The sequence below is a fragment of the Lasioglossum baleicum genome, chromosome 19, assembly GCF_051020765.1.
Source record: "Lasioglossum baleicum chromosome 19, iyLasBale1, whole genome shotgun sequence".
Classification (NCBI taxonomy): domain Eukaryota; kingdom Metazoa; phylum Arthropoda; class Insecta; order Hymenoptera; family Halictidae; genus Lasioglossum; species Lasioglossum baleicum.
Window position 1 is genome coordinate 1,105,235 of NC_134947.1, and position 13,032 is coordinate 1,118,266.

The following is a 13,032-nucleotide window of genomic DNA, read 5'->3' on the forward strand; positions in this document are numbered from 1 at the left end:
ATAAACCAGGCCCTGTTACAGCCTGGAATCACTTACGCTATGGCCTCAGCAGAATCCAGGGACAGGCGAACACACAGTACTCAGCAACAACCCACTAATAAAAACGAACAGTCGCAATTCAAACCAACTCAAATAGACCAACTAGAAAACCGTACAGGTAACCCTGAAAAATCTATATCTGACATAAATAAGAAATTAGAATTGTTCAGCTCACAACTGAACCAACTGATAACAATCTTTTTAAATGGCAAATAATTACCTGGTCAGAAACATTCCTGAAATAAATCTAAAGATCATCTCCTTAAATACAAACTCAATAGTCAGTAACCTTAAAAGAATAGCTCTAGTTAAATTAATAGAAGATCATAACCCGGATATACTGTTACTAAATGAAACACACTTAAAACCGAACCACGTTATTTACCTAAAAGACTATCAAATCATAAGAAACGACAGACTTTCCGGTAAAGGTGGTGGAACAGCCATCATTATTAAAAATAACATCAAATTTGAAACAATAGACTCTAAATTCAATTACTCACGGTTGGAAAATACAGCAATAAAACTAAATTTGAAAAATGACAAAGTCCTTGTACTGGTTGCCATCTATGGCAGAAAGGGAAAAAACTCAGTTTTCATAAACGAATTAAATAATCTATGTACAGAACTAAAAATAGACTCTACCGACGTTTACTACATTTTAGCAGGAGATTGGAATGCTAAGCATACGTCGTGGAGTAATAGGAAAAACGATGAGAGAGGTATAGCAATTGAGACATGGCTCTCCAACCACGACATAGAATACAAAATGAAACTTTACCATACCAAAACCCCCACATTCCCTAAAAATAAATCGTATATTGACTTTTATTTAGCTGACGCGAGATTAACGTTCAGGGGTGCACAGAAAAAGAAAATAAAAACGATCACATTTCCCAGCGACCACGAAGCATGCCTTGCCTCAATTAAAGTGCCTAATACACACTTATTGCCACCTGACCAAGACATACACAATAACAACATACTGACTAAACTTAACGTACAAAAGTTCCAAAAAATCCTAAATAAACTCCGACTGGACATACAACCAAACTGCAACCTTACATTAGACCAAATTCACGAGCAGTTGACTATTATCCAGAATGAAATTTTGAACGCTGTCAATCGAGCCACACCAAAACATAAACCAACAAACTCGACAGACAAATATATTAATAGGAAAATCAAAAGTCTTCAACGTACAGAACACAACCTAATGACTCAATTAAGAAAATTACGTAAAATAATTAACACAAACTCTTACACACAACATGCCATCCATAATATTCAACATATGATCGCCGCCACTAGAAAAAAACTGAAACAAGAGGTAGGAAAGCAGGTTAGCAACTACTGGCTTAATCGTGTCAAAGCTATCAGTCCAAGAAACCCAAACCGCATGTTCACCGAAATAAACAAACTATTTCGCAATAAAGGGAAACAGAGTTTACCAGAATTCAAAATTAACCAAGACAGAACAGACTTGATTAACACAGCCGGCCTAGACCCAAGCTCACTTGACAAAGACGGCAACAACCTAATCATCAAAGACAACACCCAAAAAACGGACATACTCGCAGCCCATTATTCTATTGCTAGTGACCAGAACAAAGCACTTAACCATCCCAGCTTTAGAACCTTAATCGAAAAAGAAGCTGCAACAACAGAACGCGAAATTGCCACCACACTACCGAAAACCATCTGCACCTTCAGTGACACAAACCCGTCTATAGCTCCGAAACAACCGGAATCAATGACAACACCATATTTTACAAAATACTCAATAGTTAAAAACAAATTCAAATACCTCAATAACAAGAAATCGGCCGGAAATGACCAACTCTCTAATTATGTACTCAAAAAGATCCCAAATAATATCATATGGGCGTACACAATCCTTTTCAACAATTTGCTAAATTACGGCGTATTCCCGGAAGAATGGAAGGCCGCCAAGGTAATTTCTATAGCTAAAAAAGGTAAAGATCCTACAAATCCAAACAGTTACCGCCCAATCAGCTTACTCCCGAACATAGGAAAAGTATATGAAAGAATCATTAACGATATAATAACAGATATTTGCGAACACAAAGACATTATTCCGGAAAACCAATATGGATTTAGAAAATATCATTCCACAGTACATGCGATTAACAAATTATCCTCCGACGTCAACTGGACCCTGAACAATAACGACTGTGTAGGCGCCTGTCTCGTGGATTTAGAAAAAGCGTTTGATACCGTTTGGCTGGATGGCTTGACTTGCAAACTTAGACGAAAAGGATTCCCATTATTAGTAATCAAATTAATTATAAACATGGTGACAAACCGATCATTCCGAGTAGTCAGCGACAAGAACTCCATCTCTAGAGTATTTATAATAAAAAACGGACTTCAGCAAGGCACCATAAATTCACCCGCACTTTTTAACATATACACAAGCGATATCCCGAATCTCTTTGGGCCCGAGAGAACAGGCTGCTCAATAATTACCTATGCCGACGACCTTATTTTATACTACGCCGGTAAAAACCCATGCAAAATACAAGAAGTTCTACAGAGTGCAATCAACAGCATTTTCACATATTACAAATCGTGGAAACTAAAAGTCAACACCGACAAGTGCGAGACCATCCTTTTCCGACCCTCCTGTCACACGGCTAGACTCTACGTTACGAAAAATTATAAAACATTCAATTTGATTGGTGACGCAATCGCAAACTCCAAAATTCCGCACAAAGATTCGGTAAAATATCTAGGACTAACAATTGACAATAGATTTCTACTAAACTCTCATCCACTAACCCAATTGCAGAAAGCGAAGAAGGTATTCTTCGCCTGCACAAAACTATTTCGATCGGGAACACTAAGTAAGGAAGCAAAACTAATTTGCTACCAGCTATTAATCAGGCCCATCCTGACCCATGGCTGCGAGATGTGGTACAATATTAGCGCCTCCATTATGGAATTGATCCGCATCTTTGAAAGACGCTGCCTCAGAGCATGTCTCAGCTTATACAGATCCGCTCACTCTGATTATAAAAAATACGTTAACAACGAAACACTATACAATAAAGCCAACATCAATAGAATTGATAACTTCATAATCAAATTAACTAGAAATTACTTTGCCAACACAAAACAAATCAGAGAAAATAGCCTAATTTTCCCTATAACTTTTTCAGACGAAAATTACATTAGAAAATCCATAAATACCGGTTTTTTGCCACCAGAAGCCTTTATTTTCCTAGAGGAACATGGTTTCATCCAAAACAAGAATGCAATCCCCCTATTGTACCACACACCGCGACATAGATCCAGGAAATCCATCACATTCACTCCTCCGGAGCATGGCGAAATCACAACCGAATACGGCTTTCGATACAGCACTTCAATCCCTGATAGAGATCGCTACGAAACTAAAGAGTTAGATTATAAGAAATTCTGGTGGTTAACCGACAGATATAAACCACCGTAGCTCATACTCTCTCCTACATGGAACACCAAAGTGCAATTAACTACACAGTATTAAATGTTAAGTTTCAAAAATTATATTTACCCACACACTTCAGGTTCATAATTATATTAAATTAAGATAAGATAAGTTAGACATCGGACTTATAATATATAAAACATTGTAATATATAAAGACTGACGATGTAATAACCAAAGACTTATAGCGCGCAACTGCGACTAATATAAATTAAGATATATTATGATAACATAGTTAGGATATATTATATTATATGATCTCTTGTTCTTTTTCTTCTTTTTCTCCTCGCTCTGTAAATAGGCTCATTGCATCACTATCTCACCTGTAAATAGCATCATATCATTATTTCACCCATATCTCACTTGTAAATATACATCACCTCACCGCCCATACCATTCACCCTGTACTATCATCCAAAAGTAAGCTCCTAGTTTTATAAGGCGTTTTTCGGGAGCAATATAAGTGCAAGTTAAAATAAATACGGCTGTGAACCGAATTTTTATATTACTGTGATACCTAGTAATTAATACGAGGAGTTCAGATAAACTGCTTGTTGGGTATGCGGTTTGGTTGCATGTGTGCGTGTGTGTGTGCGTGTGTGTGTGTGTGTCGTCAGCGGGACGACAGCAGCGCTGCGGCGAGTGCGACAGTGTGTGGAGACGGGCGGAGAACGGATTACGCGTGTTGTAATAAGAGTGTAAAGACTGAGTCCTCGAAATACATTTCTATACTGTGAAATACCCCTGTCCAGTGCACTACCTTGTCTTTGGTGATCTCCGCCTTCCCAGCGGACACTACAGTGGCGACGAGGATTAAGGAATTTGGAAGTGAATCGAAGTTTTCGTCGGATTACACCGGACACGTGGTCGCGATTTACACTACGCCACGTTGTTCGCAAGAAATCGTTTTACTTGCATCCTATACTGAAGCCAAGGCACGTTTTGCGAAACAGACGCAAAAATACTAAATAAGTAGCTCAGCTCCATATTTGTGGGAAACATTTTTACGAAAATTAAGCCACGCGGAGAGTACAGGTTAAGTACATAACCTCAAAACGTCACGTGCGCCGCAGAGACTACTGCGTCACGAGAGGTTATACACAGTGTCTACATTACGCAAATCTAGAGCGTGTTACGTACTCTTACTACTCAAGATCAAATCCGTAAACATTCTGGAGTGCAAGGAAGAGCCCGACAGCGATAGCGAGGACAAGCCTAGAGTGATCGCAAATATGGCCACTACGAGTGCAAATTTACAAATAAATCCTTTCATACCGGGTGAGTCACAATGGGACCGCTGGTTACAAAGAATGGAAGGGGCCTTGGGTATAATGAAGGTCACGGATGAAAACTTGAAATGCAAATACCTACTACACTACATAGGTGAGATCGCATACAACGCATTGTGCGATACGTTTGGTACTGCAAACGTAGAAAAGAAGAAATACGGCGAATTAACTGCAAAGTTGAAGGAATTATACGCTCCCGAGGCACTCGAGATCTCAGAGAATTTCAAGTTCAATTGCAGAAAACAGTTGGATGGAGAGTCGGTGCAAGACTTTGCTACTGCATTAAACAAACTCAGTGCTCACTGCGCTTTTGGAGAATTTCTTCAAAAGGCATTACGAAATCAGTTCGTTTACGGTCTGGGAAACCAACGCATTCAAGGAAGACTCTTGGAAACGAAGGATTTAACGTTTGAGAAGGCTTTACAGACCGCAATCATGATGGAAACGTGCGAACGGGAGAGAGATCAGCTGAGAGAGGGCGCCGCTCCAGCGACCGTCAATTATTTACACGGACAAAAGAAAACGTACAGGAGTTCAAGACAAAAGAAAGCCAACTCAAGCAAGCCAGGTCCACAACAGTACAACGACTACAATCCTGCAAGGTCTCGCTGTTACAGGTGTGGGAACAACAGTTATCAGGCAAATTCATGCAGGTTGCCCAGAGACACTGTCTGCAATGCGTGTCAGCAACGCGGACATCTAGAGAAGGTGTGTTTCAAAGCCGCTAGGTCAATCAACCAGCTGGACGAGGATCTCTACGGTTTGGAGATCGCCGACATCCTCCAGGTCAAAGATCACCAGGAACAAGTCCTGGATAGGGAAAGATTCCTCAAGGAGTTGTTGGTGAACGGCAAGAGAGTCGACTTCGAGGTAGACAGCGGAGCCGCAGTGACGCTCATGTACATGCAGCAAGCCAAGCAGTTGTTCCCCGAGCTGCGCCTTCAACGTTCATCATTACGATTGGTAACCTTTTGCAAAACTAATCTACGCGTTTATGGCTATGTCACCGTTTCGGTTCTGTACGAGAGCACGGAATTCATTCTAAATCTGTATTTGACTGAAGTTGACCGTCCACCCTTATTAGGCAGAGAGTGGATCCGACGTTTTATGAAAAGAAACGGTGTTCAAAGTCTATTCTCTTCCGTATTAGGGGTGGACACAAATGAAAACGTTAAATTCGATAAAAAGACGTTCTTAAGAAATTTATCTTCGAAATACAAGAAAGTGATTCGGCAAGATCTGTCGCCAATCACGGGCCTGGGAGCATCGCTGACATTAAAGCCTGACGCCAAGCCCGTTTTTTTTAAGGCTCGTAGCGTGCCTTTCCGTCTCGCTCCTTTAGTCGATACAGCCTTAAATTTGTTAGAAAAGGAAGGCGTAGTGGAGCGAGTCGACTCGTCACTGTACGCAACTCCAATTGTTCCGGTGTTAAAAAAGAATGGCACTGTCCGCATCTGTGGAGACTACAGTGTCACGATTAATCCACAGCTTCTTGTTAACGAATTTCCATTACCAACAATCGATGAATTGTTTGCGGATCTAGCTGGCTGTAAGTTCTTCGCAAAAATCGATTGCTCTCAGGCCTATTTACAATTGCCTGTAGACAAGGCAACAGCGGACTTGCTTACGATTAATACACAACGCGGATTGTATAGGGTATGGCGTTTAATGTTCGGTGTTGCACCAGCGCCCGCAATTTGGCAGGAAATCATGTACAAACTATTCAGGTCTGTCAACGGCGTAAGAGTTTTCCAAGACGATCTACGGCTGGCGGCAATTACGTGCAGGGAATTCTTAAATCTGATTGATCGGGTGCTAAAAAAATTAAATGAACACAATATTAAAATCAATTGGAACAAGTGTAGCTTCTTCGAAGAGAAAATTCAGTATTGTGGCTTTGTCATCGACGCTAAGGGCATCCACAAAGATCCGGCAAAATTCGAAGCTGTAACAAACATGCCGCCACCCAAAAACGTCAGCGAATTACGTTCGTTCATCGGCATGATTACCTATTACAATCGATTCATGAAAAATATCAGTAAAATTCTACATCCGCTGTACAAATTATTAAGAGATAACGTCGAGTTTGTATGGTGTAGCGAATGTCAGAACGCTTTTGAAGCCGCGAAAAGAGCGTTCACACTGGATAATTTTTTAGTTTTTTTCGATCCCAAAAGACCTTTAACCTTAGCGACCGACGCTAGTCCAGTTGGTGTTGGCGCAGTTTTATCTCACAGCTATGAGGATGGCTCAGAACGCCCTATACAGTTCGTCTCGCAAACCTTGAACAAAATCCAACAAAAATACAGTCAGATCGATAGAGAAGCTTACGCTATAGTTTTCGCCATAAAAAAGTTACATCAGTACCTATACGGTCACAAGTTTACACTCATTTCGGACAATCGTCCACTGGTACAAATTTTCAGTCCAAATAAGACTCTTCCAACTTACAGCGCCATGCGCATGCAACATTACGCATTATTTTTACGCGGATTTAACTACGACATCAAATATCGTAGATCAGAGCAGAACGGTAACGCCGATTGCCTTTCGAGACTTCCTCTCGCTGTGAGCGATGAAAACTGCGACGTGGTCGATGTTTTCTATACGGAAACGGCAAACATACTCTCTATAGACACCTTTCACTTACGCGAACATATACAGAATGACGAAAAACTACAAAAAGTTATCAGTTGCATTAGTCAAGGAAAAAGATTACGCAGCCAGGACACCTGGAACATAGATCCTAGAGAATTTACTGTCGAAAATGGATTGCTAGTTAGGCTACATAGAATAGTAATTCCGGAAAAGTTGCGAAAACGCGTCCTGGACGATCTTCACGTGGGTCATTTCGGAATCGTAAAAATGAAGGGATTGGCGAGGGGCCATTGCTGGTGGCCAGAGATTGACAAAGACATTGAAAACATCACCAAGTCGTGTGAGCCGTGCTCGTCAATGAGAAACAACCCAGCAAGGGTCCTCACGCATTCTTGGGAACCGGCATCTGAGCCTTTTCAGAGAGTTCACGTTGATTTCGCGGGTCCCTTTATGGGCGAAACCTTCTTTCTCTTAGTGGACGCATTTTCGAAATGGCCGGAGATTCATATAGTTAAAAACATGCTCGCGGGAACGACCGTCGAAAAATGCGAAGAAATGTTCGCGCAGTTCGGATTACCCAAAACTCTGGTGTCCGACAATGGCAGGACGTTTGTTTCCGAAACCTTTCAGAAATTTTTATACAACAACGGTATTGAACACAAGCTCTCCGCACCATTTCATCCCGCCACAAATGGCCAGGCAGAACGATTTGTCCAAACGATCAAAAACGCCTTAAAAAAGTTAAACGACAGGAAAAATGTAAAAAGCGATCTTCGAAAAATCTTAGCTCAATATAGAAGCATGCCGCACAGTACAACGGGGAAGTCGCCAGCTGAATTATTCTTAAGGAGGAAGACCAGAGGTAGATTAGATTTGCTCAAGCTTAACGAAACATCCAATAACGAAGTTAGCGTAAATGCACACTTGAATGTAAAAAAGTTTAGCTTGAATCAAAGAATTATAGCCAGAAATTACGTTGGCACGAAGAAGTGGCTTCCTGGAAAAATACTCAGAATCACCGGGAAATTACATTACGAGGTTCAGCTGGACGACGGAAGAGTGTGGGTGCGACATGCTGACCAAATTGACTCCGCGAACCTCGGAAAGAACGAAGAGCAGGATTTCGAATACAGCGTACCCAGTTGCGAACAGCTGGTATTAAAGAACCGCGAATATGTAGACCCTTCAACCGATCTCGGGAAAAATTCTGTAGAGGCGGTTCCGCCAATCATTGTCAATGAAAAGTTAGGGAACCAGTCAGCGATTGAAGACCCCACAAGCTCAGACAAAGCAACGCTTTCCAGCGGCAGGCCGAAACGCCTGGTCCGACCGCCGGAGCGGTATGGAAGTCCAGGAAACTTCTCAGGATAGCATACGCTCTCAAGGCTTCACTTTTACAGGGGGAAGTGTTGGGTATGCGGTTTGGTTGCATGTGTGCGTGTGTGTGTGCGTGTGTATGTGTGTGTCGTCAGCGGGACGACAGCAGCGCTGCGGCGAGTGCGACAGTGTGTGGAGACGGGCGGAGAACGGATTACGCGTGTTGTAATAAGAGTGTAAAGACTGAGTCCTCGAAATACATTTCTATACTGTGAAATACCCCTGTCCAGTGCACTACCTTGTCTTTGGTGATCTCCGCCTTCCCAGCGGACACTACACTGCTCCTCGACGTACAAAACCGTCACAAGTAGACCTCTAATGTGCCTTTACATTAGTAATAATTAGAAATTTATTTAGCAATAAGATACTTTTCGTTTATTTTTTTAGTATTCAACCATTGTCAAACATTCTTATGCCTGAAATAAACAATTTTTAAACAGCAAACAGCGGTTAAGGCGTCCGACTACGGAGCGGATACTCTGGAGTTCGAATTCTGTCGATAGTGGTTTTTTTTTCCATACGTCAAACTTTATTTTTTCAATTTCTTATTATGTATATGGTTTACTCATACGAGTTTAACAATGTTTTTTAATGTTTTAAAAATATTTAAGTAACATTTTTAAGCAAAATACATACAAAAATAGTTTTGGATCATAAAAGTATTATAAAACTCCAGCATAATGCATGTACCGTCGACGGTCAACTCTGTTCTCAGTGCCTATAAAATCCCGCATTCTGCCCACAATTATAAAAGATAAGTCTATTTCTATCAACTCCATACAAATATTTACTTTTATGAGAAATAAATAATTCTGTAAACAGCAGCTAATTGGCTAACAATGACAACTCGGAAGAACAGCTGCTATATATACTTCTTTCTATTTTACCTGTTTCTGCAAATTCCGAAAGGCCTAGAAACTATATTCATGATTTTTAATGTTAAAAATGTTGTAGCTGATTATTGCGCGACCAGAATCATAAATTAATATAAACGTGGTAAAAATTAACTACCTCTGTACCTGCTATGTACTGTCATATTGTCCTTTCCCGTTCGGATGGAAGGCCAGGGAAAACGGTCAACTCCAGGTTTTTATAGGCACTGAGACCGGAGTTGACCGTCGACGGTACATGCATTATGCTGGAGTTTTATAATACTTTTTATGATCCAAAACTATTTTTGTACGTATTTTGCTTAAAAATGTTACTTAAATATTTTTAAAACATTAAAAAAATATTGTTAAACTCGTATGAGTAAACCATATACATAATAAGAAATTGAAAAAATAAAGTTTGACGTATGGAAAAAAAAACCACTATCGACAGGATTCGAACTCCAGAGTATCCGCTCCGTAGACGGACGCCTTAACCGCGGTGCCAACCGGCGATGTTGTAAGCGTTGCGAACATTCTGGTATATATCGCACAGAATACAATTTTTTCTTTCTCTCAAATCACATTTTTTAGGTAAAATAATTGCTTGTTTCAGTGTAATAACGCTAAAAATTACTTAATATACGCACACGGTAAAGCCAACAAGTGTAACTTTCCTCCTCACAGCAAAAACGTCGAAAAAATTCGGTTTTTATTGTTTTTGACAATGATGCAGCCGAACAAAAAATCTAAAAAAAATTGACAACATTGCCTGTTATAGTACTTTATCAGGGAACCAAACAGCAAAATAGCATGTTTTCATATTTTTGAGAAAAAAATATTTTTCCGATTTTTTTGAGGTTTTTCATTTTTTACGACCACAGTTTGAAACAAAAAAATCTGAAAAAATTCTCAAAAATGCGCCTTGGGATCCAGAATGTGTCACATTTTTTTCAGAATCTTAGAACGCATTTTAGACCGGAAAATGCGCCGAAAACCGCAAAATCTATTTTTCCCTGTAACTACCCTCACGGGCAAGCTAGAAGGCTGAAATTTTAGTCAGAGGGGTTTTTCTTGGCAAGCTTTCGAATGGTTCAATAGCCGTTGAAAAAGCTCTAAGGGCAGTTTTGACCATCTTAATCGGCTAGGCCCTTTGTTTTTAGTCACGTTATGTTCAACAGAAAATTATGAAAAAATTCATGAAATTTTTTCAAAATTTTTGGTTGCAAAATCGATTTTTAAACAAATCGGAAAACATAAAATTGCCATATTATTACTTATTATTATTGCCATTGTCACGTCGTTTCTCGTTTCTTTGCGAAACGATAGCGACTCCGGGTATTTACAAGCGATACCGCCGGGCCACGTGCGGCCGCGCGAAACGTGGTCCACCCGGGACAAAAATTGTACGCAGGCTCGTCGTCTCTCGAGATCTCTTACGTAAAGTTCGGGCGCCAGGCACAGAAGATGCCACGCTAAATTCGCTAATACACACGATGAGAGACAACCATACGAGCCCGCGACAATCGATATTACGCGAAGATGAGATACGAATGGTCGCAGGATTCTACGCGGGTCGAACACGAGGCATTCCCCGCGGCGGGAAGGTTTCTCACGCAATAAACACTCTCGTACGATCTGGGTTAACGCAGTTTATTATTCCGATGTTACAATTACGATGCCGGCAGCGACCGGCAGCGTTTCACGGTTAACCTACGCGTAACAGGTGATCGGCAACGACAACTCGTTGTACGCGCGCTTCGACCTTTCCTGGTCCTTCTCTTTACGCTACGAATCCGGCAGCAACGTGATGCTAATGTCGGCGCTCACGATCTTCGCGTTCTACGCCCGGATTCGGATGGCGTACGCGTTATTATAAGCTTCTCGTCGGCAGAACGAATCGCGGAAATACGACGAGAGCACGTGGCGGCGTCGCACCGTGGGACGACTCGAGGTTCGCGTGAATACGACAACGACGTGCGAAGTTCGCGAAAAGAAATATGGCTCGTCTCCGCTAACACCGTCACCGCGACTATCGAGGTCCGGATATCGCGGATCCCTACGTCTGACCTCTATTGAGACTACTAACGCCCGCTAAACGTATTTTCTTCGCACGCCCGTTGACCGACGGGTTCCTCCCGTTCGCGAATGGAATCGTATCCGTCACAAATACCGGCAGCTACGAAGCCACGTCGGTGATTCGACGACGCGATCGCGGACACGACACACTACCGAGCCAACGCGAGAAAGATCACTTCACGAAATTAGATCTGACAGAAGCTTACCCAGGGCAACGATTGATGGTCTCACGTTCTCGTCCCTCTGTGTCCGGCAGCTCGCTTCGCAAATACCATAGTTCTTATGCAATAATTAAGGTTCGAAATTCGCAACTAGTTTTCGCTAAAGCCAACGAAGAAGTGATCTCTCGCGGTGTGACTCGGGAACGCGGAAGCGGAGCGTCCCCCTCTTGCCGCTCTCGTCCCCCCGCACGCAATTCGACCGATCGCTAATAGATTTTCGGACGGGGCCTAGCCCTGCGCGACGGTCCTTGGCGTCCTGCGATTCGATGATTCTCCGGCAGCGATGTGTGTCGATTCGCCGCTTCCTTCCGATGTGATCGACGCGAGCCAATCCGGCAACTGATCAGGTTTCTCTTCGGATGAGGCGACGGCGAGACAGCTGAGATCCCTTGCTTGGCATCGCCTGTCCTCGTCGGCGCTTCCAGGTTGTCTATCCTGGGTCGCGTTGATCCCTAACTTCCTTGGTGTGGGAGTTTACGCCGGTGCCGATCCTTTCTTTGTTTTTCGGCGGGAGAGGTGCTTCGGGTCCCCCCTTGGGGCCCGACTACGGTCCTGCAGATACGCGTCGCGCAATTGGCGCGACGCTCCAAAAATATTAGAACTCGCCCATGGGTCTCGTTCGCACCCAGGGCGAGCGCTCGCCACGCGCCTCTCGCGTATTAGGCTGCCAGAGGGTGACCCGGTCTTCCGATAACCGGCATCGGGTGACGTTGGCAAAACTGCCACGTCATACCATATAAACATATTATCACGTTAGTTGTGTCTCATCCTAATTATTAATGTGTATTTTTTCAGATTTTTCGGATTATGGAAACATGTTTTAAAAAATTGAAAACCTCCTAACAAACTTAGTTTCAGTACTTACAATTAGATACAATTCAGTTCTTAGATATTATTGAAGCAATTGTTCTTAATTTTTTCATAATTTTTTAGAGATTGGGTAGTTGTTAACAGAACAACTATACGGCTGGGAATCTTCGGGCCCCGAATCGAATCCCGCTGCTAATCGTTTCTTTCAGTAAATACTTGTTGGTTCGGGTTTTAATGAAAAGTTTAATCAAAAACATTTTT